Genomic DNA, 13,030 nt, shown 5'->3' on the forward strand with positions numbered 1-13,030 from the left:
TAAAATGCCATTAATCCTGAAATAATATCTAAGCATTAAAGAGCAGATGAATTCATCAGTATCATTTGTCATCCATATCTTATTGCCCTTCTCCACTAAAATGAGTGAGTTTGGTTTAAGGCTGCTTTGAACATCAAGTTACAGATGTGAGATTGATGCGGAGGACGTGATGCAGGTCTCAAACGTTTACTACTTTGGTGAAACCCACGAGCACGGGTATGACGCTGACAGACCTAGAAACATAATCGGGGCGAACTGGGAGTCGAACCCACAATCATAGGTATCGTGAACTGCTGTAAGGAACACAACTTTGAACAGCGAATGCGGCTCCGTAGACGACAGGGACACCCGTGCCCCGTTATGACAAATGTCCTGGTACAACGTAAGATTGTACAATGGCTTATGTACATCACATTGTGTGACCGCCTCCGTGGTCTAGTGGTAGAGCGTCCGCCTAGAGAGCGGAAGGTCCGGGGTTCGATCTCCGGCCGCGTCATACCAAAAGACGTTAAAAGGTGGTACTTGTTGTTACCCTGTCTGGCGCTCGGCATTAATGGGTTAAAGCAAGGACTGGTCGGCTCGGTGTCAGTATACTGTGGGGTATTCATGTTAAACTGCGGCATGGTATCTCAGTGGGCTAGCACTATAAATCGGCATGCACGTCGCTATATAAGTGCAATAATCTTGGACGCGACGTTAAACCCAATTTCATCTCACCTCACATTGTGACCAAAAAGCGCTTTACGTTCAATACAAATGTTATTACACGGGCTTATAAAACGCGTTATGGTTTATTTTCTGTTTTACGCTCCATGTGAAGATCGGGTTAGAACAGGTCTTCAACAACCTATGCTTGTCGTAAGAGGCGACTAACAGGATCGGGTGGTCAGGCTCGCTGACTGGGTTGATGCATGTCATGGGAGGATCGATGTTCATGGCATCTATTACTGGATTATCTGGTCCGCCGTCATATAGCTGGAATATTGCTTAGTGTGGCGTTTAACAACAAATAAACAAACAAACAAACAAACATAAAATGTTTTACTCCGAATCAGTAGCCCCCACCGTCTAGGTGAACTTTCTAATCAGCCAATCAGACAACTGCATTCTCGGTACCAGCGAGCGCAACTTTCGTTAACCACAACGCGTTAACCACAAGGCCAAGACCACCCTACCACAAGAGGACTTATTAATTTTGTGGGGCGCTGGAGTAGCCTAGGGGTTTATAGCGTGAGCTCGCCACACCGAAGGCCCGGGTTCGAATCCCCACAATGTATGAAGCCTATTTCTGATATCCCCTACCGTGACATTGCTGGAATATTGCTTACAGCGGCTTCAATCCAAAGTCACTCACACATTTTCAATTTTGTAAGTACGGACGTAATCGTGCACTTGTGGGTAAAAACAAAATAAATAACAAAGCAACAAAAAGAACCGCATTTGAGCAGATACTAGAACCTGAAACCCTGCGGTAAAGAAGAAGAAGAAGAAGAGAGAGGAGAGGCTTTCTGGACGCCCACTGCATCGAGTTTATGTGCAGTGTGTTGAGAAGATCAGCAATCCTGCAGAGTCCTTCGCTTGGATGAAGTCGGTTGGACTGAAAAAGTGAAACAGAAGGCTTTCTGTTTGCTTCTCAGGAGCAGGAACTGCCCACTCGAAACCGTCAGTGTGTGATTTTGCATCAAAATGTAAATATGAAAATTTAATGTAGATTATGCAATGAATTTAATGAGTCTTTCAAGATTGTCAGTGGATGCCCAGCTTTGGCACAAAGTCTTAAGCGACTTGGTGGGATGGCTTGATCATTTTATTACTGTCTTCGCCGTGCTCGTAGTATCGAAGTGTTCCATTCATGGTACGACCCAGAATATGTGGAGGGCATCATGGAAAATGATGAATACAAAATTCTTTGGAATAGGCCCGTATACAGCCTCAGATCTACCCCGGCCAACAGACCTGATCTGGTCCTTTTTAATAAATCAAATGACTTTCAAAAAGTACTAAGTTATCCGATTCCCGAAAGTTGTCGGTGCCTTAGGTTTGCTATCTCCCAATCCATTGACTGACATTGGGAGAGTACCCGGGTTTGCTTGCCAGGAATACAGCCCCTCTGACAATCTGGGTAATGGAGAAGGCTGCAGTGTTAGGGAGTCTTCACATTCTCCGAAAAGTTCAGGGTAGGTGTGACTAGTCAGCGCTTCCTTGGAGAAGTCCCATCTGCTGTCTGATCCTGCCTGGATCATATTTTAATATTTTAATCTTTAAATATTGAGGGGGCGGTCGGGTAGCCGAAGACCCGGGTTCGATTCCCGACATGGGTACAATGTGTGAAGCCCATTTCTGGTGCCACCCCCCCTATCCCCCCCCACCCCCCACACCCCACCCCATCGTGATATTGCTGGAATATTGCTAAAAGCGGCGTAAAACAATACTCACTCACTTTAAATATGGATGATAATATGTGACAACGGTTTTGTGAATATATTTTTTTAGCATTTGTTACTCGGCTACCGCACATTTCTCTTTCTATAACAGTGAGACAATTTATATTTGTTTGGTTTTTTTAGAGTGAGGAGGGGTGAGGTTGGCAGGTACAGTTCAAAGTCAGCTCATGAAGCTAATAGACGCCTATGGAGTGACAACACGCGATTTTAATTTCGCCTCAAAGGAATATTTCAAAAACTATTAAATGAAATCAGTGTCAATATTAATTTCCTAGTTGCCGCAAGTGAGGTTGCTGGTTGCACACGAACACTCGTATAAATTACATATCGAAACATTATATTAATAATAGTAGAGATATAGTTCTCTTGAGAACAATTATGTTTAAATATTAAGTACAGATGGTGTCCTGCAAGAACGGTTTTACGTGTCGGAAACGAAATTAATTCAAATTCATGTTGATGAAAATTTCCTTTATGAGAGTCAGAATCATGAATCAATAAATCCATGTTTCGCGTGAGAGTGCTTGAGTTGGCGTGGTTTAATGCCGCTACGGGCACTATTTTGTGAGGTGAGGTGAGGAGAAATGGGGTCGGGTCCAAGATTATTGCACTTGCATGCACGTGTGTGTGTGTGTGTGTGTGTGTGTGTGTGTGTGTGTGTGTGTGTGTGTGTGTGTGTGTGTGTGTGTGTGTGTGTGTGTGTGTGTGTGTGTGTGTGTGTGATTGTACTAGTCCGGAATGATGCCGATTTATAGTGATAACTCACTGAGATACCATGCCGCAGTTTAACATGATTACCCCACTCAGACACAGTATACTGACTCCGAGCGAACTAGTCCTTGTTTTAGCCCCTTAATGCCGAGCGCCAGACAGGGTAACAACAAGTACCATCTTTTAACGTCTTTTGATATGATGCGACCGGGATTTCTCCAGGCGGACGCTCTACACAAGACCACGAAGTCGGTCGCACTATTTAGTTCTCATAAAGGCGTGACAGCTTCAGCTTGCTTTGAAAGGAGGACATGATAGGATGTCGCAGATCGTGAAAGACACGAGTTTGACCATGGTGCAGATAGACCTAGAAACATTCTCAGGTTGAATCTGGGATTCGAACCCACGATAACGAGATCCCGACACACGCAACTATGTTTTGCATCACGTTAGTGCACCCTTTGTGTGTGAGTATGGCGACATTGACATGTATCTTATATATTTTATCTTAATAGTTTTAACTAGCATGACAATAATTCCTTTATTTTGGCCTTGGTATTACGGGGGGTAGCCTAGTGATTAAAGTATTCGCTCGTCAAGCCGAAGACACGGGTTCGATTCCCTACATGTGTACAATGTAATGAAGCGCATATCTGGAGTCCCCCGCCGTGATATTGCTGGAAAACAATACTCACTCACTCCGTGGCCTACGCGGAGAACTAAAGTTGGGGGATCCATGTCATGCCAAAAGACGTAAAAAGAAGGCACTTTTTGTTTCCCAGCCTGGCGCTCGGCATTTATGGAAATACAAGGACTGGTCGGTTCGGAGTCGGTATACAGTGTCTTAGTGAGGTAATTTAAATTGGACCCGTGAAGATCCGGGGTAGAATAGGTCTTCAGCAACCCATGCTTGTCGAGAAAAGATTGACACTGATAAAAACAATCTATGACAGGTGTCACATTAATAATTGTATCCAGGTAGTTACATGACTCACAGCATCCAGGTAGTCACATGACTCACAGTATACAGGTAGTAACATGACTCACAGTATCCAGGTAGTTACATGACTCACAGTATCCAGGTAGTTACATGACTCACAGTATCCAGGTAGTTACATGACTCGCAGTATCCAGGTAGTTACATGACTCACAGTATCCAAGTAGTTACATGACTCACATTATCCAGGTAGTTACATGACTCACAGTATCCAGGTAGTTACATGACTCGCAGTATCCAGGTAGTTACATGACTCACAGTATCCAGGTAGTTACATGACTCACAGTAACCAGGTAGTCACATGACTCACAGTATCCAAGTAGTAACATGACTCACATTATCCAGGTGGTTACATGACTCACAGTATCCAGGTAGTTACATGTCTCACTGTATCCAGGTAGTCACATGACTCACAGTATCCAGATAGTAACATGACTCACAGTATCCAGATAGTAACATGACTCACAGTATCCAGGTAGTAACATGACTCACTGTATCCAGGTAGTTACATGACTCACATTATCCAGGTGGTTACATGACTCACAGTATCCAGGTAGTAACATGACTTACAGTATCCAGGTAGTTACATGACTCACATTATCCAGGTGGTTACATGACTCACAGTATCCAGGTAGTAACATGACTTACAGTATCCAGGTAGTTACATTAGGTGAGGTGAGGTGAAATGGGGTTTAACGTCGCGTCCAAGATTATTGCACTGATATAGCGACATGCATGTAGGTGTGTGTGTTTGTGTGACTGCTTGTACTGCTTGACCGATTTTATAGTGCTAGCTCACTGAGATACCATGCCGCAGTTTAACATGAATATCCCACTCAGACACAGTATACTGACTCCGAGCCGACCAGTCCTTGTCTTAGCCCCGTAATGCCGAGTGCCAGACAGGGTAACAACAAGTACCATCTTTTAATGTTTTTTGGTATGACGCGGCCGGGGATCGAACCCCGGACCTTCCGCTCTCCGGGCAGACGCTCTACCACTAGACCACGGAGGCGGTCGGTAGTTACATGACTCACAGTATCCAGGTAGTTACATGACTCACATAACCAGCCGTCATATAGCTGCAATATTGCTGAGTGCGGCGTAAAACAACAAACCAACCAACCAATCAATAATTTAAATTGTGGCAATGTATCCCAGAGGGCTTGCACCATAAAACCGGCATTACTCCTGACTAGCATAAGCACACGTGCATGCACCTCGCCATATAAGTGTCATATTCATGGACGCGACTTTACAACTTCGGTTCACCGTCAACTCACCTTCACTTCCATGTACTTAAGCCAGTGCTAGCTACACAAGTACATGCAGTTGACGTCAGCCCTACTCTGAGAAGGATTAATCTAACTCAAGGGTGTGTGGATGGAAACTGTGTTTTTGCCACTTTTTCAGCTGAGGATTCAAAGGGATTAAAGGATGAACATGTTCGTCTTTACGAGGACAGATTGTGTATTTTCGGAAGCAACCTTCGCACCTTGTGAGCAATCGGGGACATTCCCACGCAAATGTCGACAAGTCTTTACAACATTAACGTTCGTTGACATTTGCGTAGCAGCTAGACACTCAATGTTGTGTCACTCACTCACTCACTCACTCACTCACTCACTCACTCACTCACTCACTCACTAATTGGCCTGATTGCAATCTACAGTGGAGGCTAAATTGATAGTCTCCCTCTGTAACGTAAGCACCGTTATTTTAATGACGCTTTATTCTTAATTCTACATCTTCCTACTCAGTAACACCAGCAGGAAAAATACGTGTAAGTCTTGGCTCCTGGTGTGGTCTTCATCAATCATTCCACGAGTGATTATTTATATCAGAAGAGAAGGGTTTCCCCTGTACGTTGGCTGTATAACTTTACATTCAAACCACCCGGTTGATAATTATCTTCGCCGTGTCTGCATCGATCGTCCGTCTTGAAATATATAAACGCCGATTACACAATTCAGTCCTCGCTGGGAGTACGGGAAAATGCGAGTACTTCCTGAGGTCGTCTGAGGTTCCTTCAGGTAGTTTCTCTTTATACCAATAAAAGTCGTAAAGATAGCTGTATCTGGCCAATGTAACACAGGCGATCAACGCATTTTGTCTAACATGATAGCGCCCTTGAAGATTACCTCCCTACGAATATTGACTTTTAGTTCTAACGGATCCCTCTAACGGAATAAAACAATGAAAAACTGTTGGCAAGACAACTGATTATTAGATCTGTAGCACTCTCCATCGGACCTTGAGTGGTCGCATCAATGTATATCACATTACATTGTGTGACTACTTGCAAGCTCAACATTGACCAAACATGCCAGGGCTATGTATAACATCAACACGACAACTGATGCTGGTGTGATAGGATTAGTGTTCATTTTTTCCTTGAAAATATTTCATAGAATACGCTGTAAAAGTTCCCATGACAACAAAGAAGATTTGACATCCAATACAAAACATTCACCTTAACTGCATCATTATGGGGATTTTACAAAGTAGGTAAAACTTCATAACGTCATTGTCTGTAATGCCATTCCTTCCACAACACCAGTAATATGTTTCTGGAAGGTTGTAGAAGAAGGATGCTCAAAGTCCAGAAGCATTTAGCAATTTGACAAGATATGCTGTTGCTAGCATGTACTTTATACCCGTCACTTGTACAATGATACGCCATTTTGTCATGTATATGTACAGTAAACTACGGTTATAACGAACTCAAAGGCACCCCTTATTTTAGTTCGTTATAATCGTAGTTTGTTATAAGCAAATATGCAGCATATATGCAACAAATGACAGAGACTAAAAAATAAGTTCGTTTTCAGCGTGTTCGTTATAAACGTAGTTTACTGTATCTGTAAAGGTTGTGTACAGTTGTATTTGATTGTGTGAAGTATGGGCCTGTGTGTTTTACTTTACTTAAATAAACTATCTGGTAGATGATTTCGTGACTTTTGGTTCAAACCGTCAAGGTTTCTGAATTAGGATTATCTGAATAGTTTGTGGCTTTGATTTGGGTGGTAATATTAGTACCAGTATCTAGATTACATAAAAATAATAGATGATACGTTATTTAAATTATACAAATCCAAACTAATAAGCCCAATATATAGAGAATCTCACCTGAGTGTCCTTTGATATCAAATATATCAACACTCGTTGATAAAAGTGAAAAAACACCGAGGCTTGCCGAGGAGTTTTTCCACTTTCATCAACGAGTGTTGATATATTTGGCATCAAAAGGCAAGAGGGTGAGATTTTATTTATCATCCAACATCATACTTCCAACTTTTTCAGTTTGTAGACAGTAAATAGCAGTGTTTTAAGTGTAAAAAGTAATGCTTACAGCTTCAGTAGCAGAGCCATTAGTGATGTCATTTGATTGTGACGTCATGGTAACAATGATGTTACAATGGTCTGCAAAGCATTGTGATGTAATTTCATTGCAGCGATATCTACAGTGCAGATATAGAGAATCTCTACCTCGTGTCTTTTGATATCATATATATCAACACGAGTTGATAAAAGTGGAAAAATTCCGAGGCTTGCCGAGGATTTTTGACACTTTTATCAACGAGTGTTGATATATTTGATATCAAAAGACACGAGGTGGTGATTTTATCTATTATTCAACATCATTCTTCCAACTTTTTCAATTTGTAAACAGTAATTAGCAGTGTCTTCAGCGTACAAAGTACTGCCAACAGCTTCAGTAGCAGGGCCATTGGTGATGCCATTTGATTGTGACGTCATGGTAACCAGTGATGCCACAATGGTCTGCAAAGCATGGTGATGTAATTTCATTGCAACGAAATGAATTGCATCTCCTGTGGGAGCCAGTTTTGGATGAAAAATCGTTGATCTCACCCAAGCGATATCTCCTATGGGAGCCAATTTTGGATGATAAATCATGATACCGACACAGCAACCCATGATATTATGTAGTTTAAGTGCGTGATTAAAACCAAGCTTTACAATTTGAATACACCACGCTATATCAGTACGACCTTGCGACTTGCAAATCCCTCACTTCCACAAGTGTCATCAAAAAGTCTTTCTGATTTCACATAACAATTAACTCCCAAGGGATGCATGACGAAGCAGTGAAATAACAACAGTGTTACATATTTTTAAAGATGTTCCAACGCATTTATAACGATGAGAAATATCCGAAAAACTTCCGTGCTTCAACTATGGACTTATTCACTCATACAAAGATATGAAAAAATCACTCCTTCTTCTTTTCAAAGGAGATGCTGGATGCTGAAGATAGAGAAGAACCGGCAACCGGTGGAACATGTTAGGTTGGATGTAAATATGACCCAATGTATTGAAGAGAGACAAGAAGGGTTTTATTGTCAGCTTCTTATCAAAGGCCTTGCTCGTCAATTTTCAAGATAAACTTGACAACAGGATATAGGCCAAGCCTTCCACCGGAAGTAAGTCTTAATTATAAAAAAAAAACACTGATTCCAGTGGCAGAAAGGACAGTGTCGACTGTGAAAAAACAGCATAAAATAAACTCAGTAATCTCTGGTAATCAGGTTATGTGGAGAGGTGAAGAAAAGGGTTTGTGCAGCTGAGTTTGTCAGATTGGATGTCACAGGATCTATGTCTGGTCTTCAGAAGTCAATTTGATGAGGAACATGGTGTTGATTAATTAGGTTAGCAAACAGATGGAACTGATGGAGTTTAACAGGGCTGTGGTCTTCGTGTTGGATGTAAAGGATGGCTGAAGCAAAAACACCTTGCAAGATGACGAAATAAAACTTTTAATGAGTTGAAGAAAGACAAGTTCTATGGATGAACAACTTCTTTATTACAATTAATAAAGTTATGAGTTATTGGCATCAATACATTGTCCTTTGGTTTTGAGGTCTTGAAAGAACATTGAAAAATGACATGTGTTTTCTCCTTGAATGCATGTCTCTTGAATGTAAGTCCTTCTTCTTGACATTTTCTGCTAGAACCTTGTATTATTGTAAATGTCGCTAGAGCCCACACAGTGATTTCAAGTTAGTGATGGTTTGCTAAATCATATGACTGATATATGACTATTTTTTAGCGATTTGATGACATGTTGCTTAAATATGTGTGAACCTCGATGATCTTAAAATGAAACTGTCGATTTCTTGTTGAATGTATCATATTGTGTATGATACTAGTATGCTGATTATTGCCCATTGGTAACACAATACACAGATTCTATCTACTTGTCAAGGATAGTTTCCGTTATAAGCTTCTATACATGGTATGGGGTACACGGATCTGTAAAGGGAAATTTCTGTTATTTGCTTCTCTTACAGTACAACTACAATGTGACCAAATCATTCAGTGACACTCCAACACCATCGCATCCAAGTTGTTCAATTTTAGGAACGTGTGCTACACTGATACAGTACCTGGACTTTACAGGCAAGAATTTATTGTATGGAAAGATGTACATTTTTTGAAAACCATGTACCACAATTGTATTGACAAGACATGTATATATAAATGCTGTACCTGCTGATATGAATAAAGGGGGGAAATTAAAAAAAAATGTTAAAAAAAGTTTCATTTTCCCCATACAAGAAAAATCGCATCCAAGTTGTTCAATTTTAGAAACGTGTCGCAGAGCGTGTACTTCTCAGCCCATGGTGTAAATGCCACAACTTGTGGCTGCCCAGACTCATCAGACTGCTACCAACCTACTGGCATTTAATCACACGAGACGTCTCTAATGGTGACAATATCAACCGTCGTCAGTTATTCAAATATGGATCAGAATATCACGAGCAGCCCGCTGCTAATTGGGATTACAACATTAACATCATTCTTGGTGCAGTCGAAGCGTATGCCACCCAACTGGACAATAGAGAAGATGAACCTGTTTAATATTTGGTAGTGATCCATAAACACATGTTAATGATGTAGTCGGAATCGTACAATTGACTCTGTTTTGGTCACAGATTTATTATGAATATGGAAAGGGATCTGTCTTTTTTATTTCAGAGTGTGTTAAGTCAGTGCGTTAGTTGTCATTGGTAGAAAGTACAGACATCAAAGAGGAAACAATTGACATGCCTTTGCTTGTATTTGTGAGTGGTGCCTACGGTGGGGCAGGGTACGTTCACCTTTTCATGAACATCTGTTGTCATCACTATTTGATAGCGTTGACAAACAATACATACTTCAGGACAGTGTCTTATTTTACGAGTGAGAAATCTGCACCTTACCAACAGATGGAGTGTTTTCTTTGCAGTTTTGATTTTCCAATATTCTGAAAATATAACTTCTAAAACACTACTTTATATCTGATCGGACTGTTCTGTTGATCAGTGTGATAGTTCCACGAGTGTGTAAGTATTTATCCCAATTCCTAACTCTATAAGCCGACAGAATGAACATGTTTCCAGTAAAAGGACTCTCACAATGTGTTAGTAGCATCGCCGCGAATCACAAAACCGCTTAAGCACTCACACTTTGATGTTTAACAAACCTCATCGACTCCCACGAGAGACAATAATTCATTTGTGGGCATGGACTGGAAAAGGCATCTGTGTCTATTGGCCGTGGTTGAGTTTTGAGGGATTATTCGCTGAATGTGTTTTTCGTTTCGTAAATATCATATATTTGGAATAAAGATTACATTATCCGAGCCTTCCGAGAGGTAAACATATATTATATATTATATATATTTTATTATCACCATAAGCTAATAAACGAGGGTAATAATCGCATTATCAGATATGTATTATTGTATAATATTGTTATTACAATAGTCCTAGTGTTGCCTGCTCGTCATTATTCATCTTTACGTTGCCTACGCGCCGTCACTCATCTCGGTCCGCGTTTATGTTGCCTAGGCGCCGTCACTCATCTCGGTCCACGTTTCAATTGCCTTCGCGTCATCTCAATAGCTACAAAACTGACTGTCGCTCCACGTTTATGTTGCCTACGCGCCGTCACTCATCTCGGTCCACGATTCCATTGCCTTCGCGTCATCACAATAGCTACAAAAGTCACTGTCGCTCCATGTTTATGTTGCCTACGCGCCGTCACTCATCTCGGTCCACGCTTCCATTGCCTTCGCGTCATCACAATAGCTACAAAAGTCACTGTCGCTCCACGTTTATGTTGCCTACGCGCCGTCACTCATCTCGGTCCACGTTTCCATTGCCTTCGCGTCATCTCAATAGCTACAAAAGTCACTGTCGCTCCACGTTTATGTTGCCTACGCGCCGTCACTCATCTCGGTCCACGTTTATGTTGCCTACGCGCCGTCACTCATCTCGGCTTACGTTTAAGTTGCTTAGGCGCCGTCACTCATCTCGGTCCACGTTTATGTTTCCTACGCGCCGATACTTCTCTCGGTCCACGTTTATGTTGCCTAGGCGCCGATACTCATCTCGGTCCACGTTTCCATTGCCTTCGCGTCATCACAATAGCTACAAAAGTCACTGTCGCTCCACGTTTATGTTGCCTACGCGCCGTCACTCATCTCGGTCCACGTTTCCATTGCCTTCGCGTCATCACAATAGCTACAAGTCTCTGTCGCTCCACGTTTATGTTGCTTAGGCGCCGATACTCATCTCGGTCCACGTTTATGTTGCCTAGGCGCCGATACTCATCTCGGTCCACGTTTATGTTGCCTAGGCGCCGATACTCATCTCGGTCCACGTTTATGTTGCCTAGGCGCCGATACTCATCTCGGTCCACGTTTATGTTGCCTAGGCGCCGATACTCATCTCGGTCCACGTTTATGTTGCCTAGGCGCCGATTCTCATCTCGGTCCACGTTTATGTTGCCTAGACGCCGATACTCATCTCAGTCCACGTTTATGTTGCCTAGGCGCCGCTACTCATCTCGGTCCACGTTTATGTTGCCTAGGCGCCGATACTCATCTCGGTCCACGTTTCCATTGCCTTCGCGTCATCACAATAGCTACAAAAGTCACTGTCGCTCCACGTTTATGTTGCCTAGGCGCCGATACTCATCTCGGTCCACGTTTATGTTGCCTAGGCGCCGATACTCATCTCGGTCCACGTTTATGTTGCCTAGGCGCCGATACTCATCTCAGTCCACGTTTATGTTGCCTAGGCGCCGATACTCATCTCGGTCCACGTTTCCATTGCCTAGGCGCCGATACTCATCTCGGTCCACGTTTATGTTGCCTAGGCGCCGATACTCATCTCGGTCCACGTTTATGTTGCCTAGGCGCCGATTCTCATCTCGGTCCACGTTTATGTTGCCTAGACGCCGATACTCATCTCAGTCCACGTTTATGTTGCCTAGGCGCCGCTACTCATCTCGGTCCACGTTTATGTTGCCTAGGCGCCGATACTCATCTCGGTCCACGTTTCCATTGCCTTCGCGTCATCACAATAGCTACAAAAGTCACTGTCGCTCCACGTTTATGTTGCCTAGGCGCCGATACTCATCTCGGTCCACGTTTATGTTGCCTAGGCGCCGATACTCATCTCAGTCCACGTTTATGTTGCCTAGGCGCCGATACTCATCTCGGTCCACGTTTATGTTGCCTAGGCGCCGATACTCATCTCGGTCCACGTTTATGTTGCCTAGGCGCCGATACTCATCTCGGTCCACGTTTATGTTGCCTAGGCGCCGATTCTCATCTCGGTCCACGTTTATGTTGCCTAGACGCCGATACTCATCTCAGTCCACGTTTATGTTGCCTAGGCGCCGCTACTCATCTCGGTCCACGTTTATGTTGCCTAGGCGCCGATACTCATCTCGGTCCACGTTTCCATTGCCTTCGCGTCATCACAATAGCTACAAAAGTCACTGTCGCTCCACGTTTATGTTGCCTAGGCGCCGATACTCATCTCGGTCCACGTTTATGTTGCCTAGGCGCCGATACTCATCTCGG

The sequence above is a fragment of the Haliotis cracherodii genome, unplaced genomic scaffold (genome assembly GCF_022045235.1).
Source record: "Haliotis cracherodii isolate W230 unplaced genomic scaffold, xgHalCrac1.p SCAF_7, whole genome shotgun sequence".
NCBI classification, from domain to species: Eukaryota; Metazoa; Mollusca; class Gastropoda; order Lepetellida; family Haliotidae; genus Haliotis; species Haliotis cracherodii.